A 6000-nucleotide genomic window follows, 5' to 3' on the forward strand; every position below is an offset into this window, starting at 1 on the left:
GCGACAGGTGGTCCCCTCCCCACAGCGTGGACTCCAGGCTGGGACGGCAACCCCAAAGGCCCAAATCTACCGCTTGGCTTCACCCGCCTTGTCCTTAGCTGGCCTGCCAGCACCCGCTGTGGGCCCCCAAAGGCCGGGGAGTCCCGGTGGCCAAGGAGCCTCCTGCGGTAGCCATGGGCCATTCTGGAGCCGGAGCAAATTCTGCTACGGTCAGGGCACATTTTGAAGCAAAGCCCCGTCGATCGGGCTCCCCGAGCGGCCGTGCTCAGAGCGGCCCCCGCTGTCCGGGCAGCCGCGGGCACCAGGAAACCTGCCCCCAGGAGAGGGCGCGTTCCCCAGGCCCCCCCCCCCGTACCCCCTGGACACGGAGCTGGGGTCGGGGGAAGGGCGGCGCAGGCCCAGAATAAGGGACTTGGCGCAGGCACTAGGAGACCCCCCCCCCCGGTGCCACGGGGCAGCGCGGGCTGGGTGAGCCAGGAGAGCCCCAGGGCGGGTCCGTGTCCAGCCATCTCAGCAGATATTCGCAGGGGACGGGGGCACACACCCCAGCAGCGGGACCAGACGCACACTGGGGTTACACGAGCCAAGCTGGGAGCCATTCTACGCAGCAGCTGCCCTGGCCGGGATCCTCCCACAGCCGGAGACGTAGTCGGCAGGAGACAGAGAAACCGGCTTCAGCTTCCCTTGGCCTCCCCGGGCTGAGGTTCAGCCCTTCTGTCCCCCGGCAGCCGGGGGGGCTGGGCCCGCTGCCTCCTCCCCCGCCCGGACCCAGCCCGTGGGGCCGGAGAAGCCAGAGTCAAGTGAGATAAACACCAGCTGTGCACGACGAGCTCCAGCTGCCCAGCCTGCAGGAGCCAGGGCAGCTCGGCCTGGTCTGGGATCCCTGCCCCACGCTCCCCTGCAGGACAGAGCCAGGCTGCAGCCGCCGGACGCCAGGGCACACCCTGCACGGGGGCACCAGGCCCTTAGCAGAAACTCCTGCAGGCTGATGGCCCCCTGGCGGGACCGTTTCTGCAGCCCCCCTGCGCGGTGCCCACGCCCGGCCAGGGGGCCGTCTGCCTCGCCCTCAGCGCCCCTTCCTGCAGCCCCCCGGCGCGGTGCCCTCACCCGGCCAGGGGGCCGTCTGCCTCGCCCTCAGCGCCCGTTCCTGCAGCCCCCCGGCGCGGTACCCTCGCCCGGCCAGGGGGCCGTCTGCCTCGCCCTCAGCGCCTGTTCCTGCAGCCCCCCGGCGCGGTGCCCTCGCCCGGCCAGGGGGCCGTCTGCCTCGCCCTCAGCGCCTGTTCCTGCAGCCCCCCGGCGCGGTGTCCTCACCCGGCCAGGGGGCCGTCTGCCTCGCCCTCAGCGCCCCTTCCTGCAGCCCCCCGGCGCGGTGCCCTCACCCGGCCAGGGCCGTCTGCCTCGCCTCAGCACCCATTCCTGCAGCCCCCCTGCGCGGTGCCCTCGCCCGGCCAGGGGGCCGTCTGCCTCGCCCTCAGCGCCCGTTCCTGCAGCCCCCCGGCGCGGTGCCCTTGCCCGGCCGTGTCTCAGGTCTGAAGCTCCTGCCAGGTGCCCAGAGCTGTTATCCTGTAGCAAAGCAGAGCTGGCTCCGGGGTCCCGGGTGCCCCCAGCACAGCTGATCCGGGGGCCGGGCTCCGCTGACGGCACAGAGGTGTGTCCTGTTCCCAGAGTCTTTGACTTTTCCCACCCCCAGGGATGCTGGCTGTCTCGCCCTGCTTCTGCCGGCCCCTCACCGCGGTATCTGGCCTGTTATCCCGCCTCCTGCCAGACGGGCTCGAACCCTCGGTTCAGTTAGGGGCAGATAAGCTCAGCTCCCAATGGGGTGGGGGGGGGGGAAGGGGGACACTTTGGAACTCTGGCCCCCTAGGCTGGGCCCCACCATCCAGCCCCTCCTCCCCGACTCCAGCCCCCTGGCCCAGGAGGTCTGTGGAGTCCCACGTCCCACCCAGCGGAGTGGCCCAGACCTGCTGGGTTTGGCCAGGCAGGCGACGTTCCTTCCTGACCCCTTCGGGCCACCAGCCGAGACCCCCACATGCCAGGGGGGATTCCCCAGCTCTGGTGCTTTAGCACCTGGGGGCTCCGCTGGGTGGTCCCCCCGGGGTGCTCGGCCCTGTCCGCACACAACAGGGACTGGGCCTGTCCCAAGGACAAGGTGCAGCGGGTGCCAGGGACGTGCGGCGAAGGCAGGGCGGATGGGGCCTTTCTCTGCCTCTCCCCGTGAGGGTTTCTTTCCTCTGAGGGTGGCACCAGGAGGGTACAGCCTCCCCCCCCCCATCCTGTTCAGTGGGTTAGGGGATGGAGGGAAGGTGCCAACCCTCAGTGTCCCGGTGTAACCGGCACCTCTTCGTTTCTCCCCCATCAACCTCCCGGTGCCTCCCCTCAGTGCTTCCCCCAGAGTCAGCTGCTCCTTCCCGACCCTGAGGGGCAGGAGGCCGAGCTGCCTCGGGGGCGCTGGGTAGTGGGGGGGGGGCTGTGGCGCTGGAGAACAAGTTGTGGTGCCCAAGAAGATCCCAATTCCATATCGGGGGCCCCAGGAGTTTAGCAGAGGCCCCGGCTGGCTCCAGGGTGGGCGGGGAGAGGCAGGTGCTGGGCGAGCCGGGATCGTCCCCGTGCAGCTGTCGGTGCAGGGCCGGGTTCACTGTCCCCACTAGCATAACCCCGTCTGGCTGGGACATCACCGAGGGAGGCAGACACGTATCCTCCCTCCGGTCCGGAGCACCCCAGCCCCCTGGCTCCCGAGCGTCTCGGAAACGAGCTCTCCCTGGCCCCAGAGCCACCAGGGCGCAGGCCAGGATCGGCGCCCGGGCACAGGGTGTCGGAGTCGTTCCAAGCTCCCCACGTGCACACCTGGGTTTCACGGCTCGGCTCCCGGGCGCTGGTGGATTGTGTTTGTAGCCGGCGTTGGGGGCGCAGCCGGCTTGACCCTGGGCGGGGGGCAGGGGGGAGCATTAGTAGGTGTGTCCCTTCTGACTAGCCCTGATCTCTCGCTAATGAGCTTTGAGGACAAAGAGGATTAGGGCTGCAGCAGCTGCAGGGCCGGCGGGGTGGGATGCGTCCCCGGCCGGGATAAGGGGGCCAGCGGGGGGTTAGTGGGCGAGCCCGGCGGGGAGGTGAACAGGTGAACGCTCGCCTGGCTCCACACGGCCGGTGAGGGGCACGGAGCCAGGTATCGAACCGGCCTTGGGGGCTGGTGCCTGGCAGGGGTCCGTGGGAGGCGGGGGGCAAATGGGGAGAGCTGCAGCGTCTGGACACAGAGGGGTGACCCCCCACAGACCGAAGGGGACTCTGCTACCGTCCGCACAGGGGTGGGCCCCACGGGGAGAGCGGATCCCAGCATGCACTGGGGCCCACAGCCCTTCCCCCACTCCATCCTCCCTGCCCTGGGCCCAGCCGTGCCCCCCCTCTCCTCCGGACCCCTCCTTCCAACCCGCTTCGCCCACGGCTTGCCCTGTCCCTGCTGCCTCGGCCCGGCTCCCCTGGGCTGGGTGGGAGCCGGAGAAAGGCCAGACTCAGTCGGGTTCACTGGCCCCTTCTTTGCCCGACAGCGACCGATCCGGGGGCGACCCGAGCTCACTGCAGCCCGTCGCCCCCACCCCTGTGCCCCTGGCCACGCCGGAGCGGGTAGGACCCCTGAGCCGCGGGACCAGCGGACCCTCCGCAGGCAAGCTGCCGAAGGCAACCTGTCTGCCGCCCTCGCGGCGACCGGCAGAGTGCCCCCCACGAGTTTCCACCCCGAGCACGCGCTTGGCGCGCTGGGGCCTGGAGCCGCCCCTGCTCACATCCCAGCCAGCGCCCTGTTCCCCCCAGTAAGAGTGAAGCAAAACATGGGGAGAAGTGAATCAAACCCCTTCAGATGCTCCTCTGGCCCTGCCGGCCCGGAGCCGTCCCACCTGCCAGGAGACACCGGCTCCAGGGCTCTTGGCGGGAGGGGAGTCCAGGCCACTACCCCTGCTAGACCTGGGGGATCTGACCGCCCGAGGAGCCAGCAGAAGGAAGATCAACACAAAACCCATCAGAGGAGGCAATGAATCATGTCTGGGGGCAAGATGCTCAAGAAAGGGGGACAGAGCAGGGATGTGCTGGGACCCCTCAATCCTGCTGTTAGGGGGCCAGTGGGATCCATCCGCCGGAACTGGTCCCACCCCGATCGCTGCCCCAGACTGACCCTGCGAGCAAGCCCCGGCCTGTCTCCTCCAGACCCCGCCACAACCAGGAGACACCTAGCCAGAGCCAGAGCCAGAGGCCGCCCGCATTCCCGGCCGGAGGGGTACGTCAGAGGCGAGAGGTTCCGGCAGGCCCCCCATCCTTGGCCTTGCGCTGCTACAGGCCGTCGTTTCGTGTAGAGTTCAGGTCGAGGGCGCAGCCCCGGGGCCTTTGCGGCCGCTCGGGGGCACAGAGCCAGGCGGGAAGGGTTAGCGGGGCAGGGAAACCTGGGTTCTGCCTCGGGGAGGGGAGTCGAGTGGGTTAGAGCAGTGGGGCCATGAGGAATTTATATCCAGCTCTGGGAGGGAATTGGGGCCTAGTGGCTAGAGCAGAGGTGCCGACTCTGATACGTTTTCCCAACGTACGCTCACCGCTAGCAATTTACACCCTATTTCCTGTCTGAATGTGTCTAGCTTCAGCGTCCAGCTGTTGGGTGGTCTTAGACCTTCCTCTGCTGGCTGAAGAGCCCGTTAGTCAATATTTGTTCCCCACGTAGATACTTCCAGACCGGGATCAGGTCACTCTGCCCCTTCTCTTGGTTCAGCTAAGAAGATACGGAGTTGCCTGTCCTGTAGCGAGGCCCTGAGAGCTCCACCCGCTTGGCACAGCTACATTCATCGTCCCGCCCCGCTGGGCCGCAGCCAAGGATCGCTGCCAGCCGGCTGGCGTGCATGTGCCCTCGAGTGGCTGCCACCGTGGCTTAACAACCATGTAAAAGAAGCAGTGAGAGATAAAAGGCATCTTTTAAAAAGTGGAAGTCAAATCCTAGTGAGGCAAACAGAAAAGAGCATAAACACTGCCAACTTAAGTGTAAAAATGTAATAAGAAAAGCCAAAGAGGAGCTTGAAGACCGGCTAGCCAAAAACTCCCAAGGTAATAACAAAATGGTTTTTAAGTACATCAGAAGCAGGAAGCTGCGAAACAACCAGTGGGGCCTCTGGGTGATGGAGATACAAAAGGAGCAGTTAAAGATGATAATAGATTCATAGACTGTGGGACTGGAAGGGACTTCGAGAGGTCATCGAGTCCAGTCCCCTGCCCTCATGGCAGGACCAAATACTGTCTAGACCATCCCTGATAGACATTTATCTAACCTACTCTTAAATATCTCCAGAGATGGAGGTTCCACAACCTCCCTCGGCAATTTATTCCAGTGTTTAACCACCCTGTCAGTTAGGAACTTTTTCCTAATGTCCAACCTAAACCTCCCTTGCTGCAGTTTAAGCCCTTTGGTTCCTGTTCTATCCTTAGAGGCTAAGGTGAACAAGTTTTCTCCCTCCTCCTGATGACACCCTTTTAGATACCTGAAAACTGCTATCATGTCCCCTCTCAGTCTTCTCTTTTCCAAACTAAACAAACCCAATTCTTTCAGCCTCCTTCCTAGGTCATGTTCTCAAGACCTGCAATCATTCTTGTTGCTCTTCTCTGGATCCTCTCCAATTTCTCTACATCTTTCTTGAAATGCAGTGCCCAGAACTGGACACAATACTGCAGTTGAGGCCTGACCAGCGCAGAGTAGAGCGGAAGAATGACTTCTCGTGTCTTGCTCACAACACACCTGTTAATACATCCCAGAATCATGTTTGCTTTTTTTGCAACAGCATCACACTGTTGACTCATATTTAGCTTGTGGTCCACTATAACCCCTAGATCCCTTTCTGCCGTACTCCTTCCTAGACAGTCTCTTCCCATTCTGTATGTGTGAAACTGATTGTTCCTTCCTAAGTGAAGCACTTTGCATTTGTCTTTGTTAAACTTCATCCTGTTTACCTCAGACCATTTCTCCAATTTGTCCAGATC

This window comes from Mauremys reevesii, linkage group 1 (genome assembly GCF_016161935.1).
Source record: "Mauremys reevesii isolate NIE-2019 linkage group 1, ASM1616193v1, whole genome shotgun sequence".
In the NCBI taxonomy this organism is placed as follows: Eukaryota; Metazoa; Chordata; order Testudines; family Geoemydidae; genus Mauremys; species Mauremys reevesii.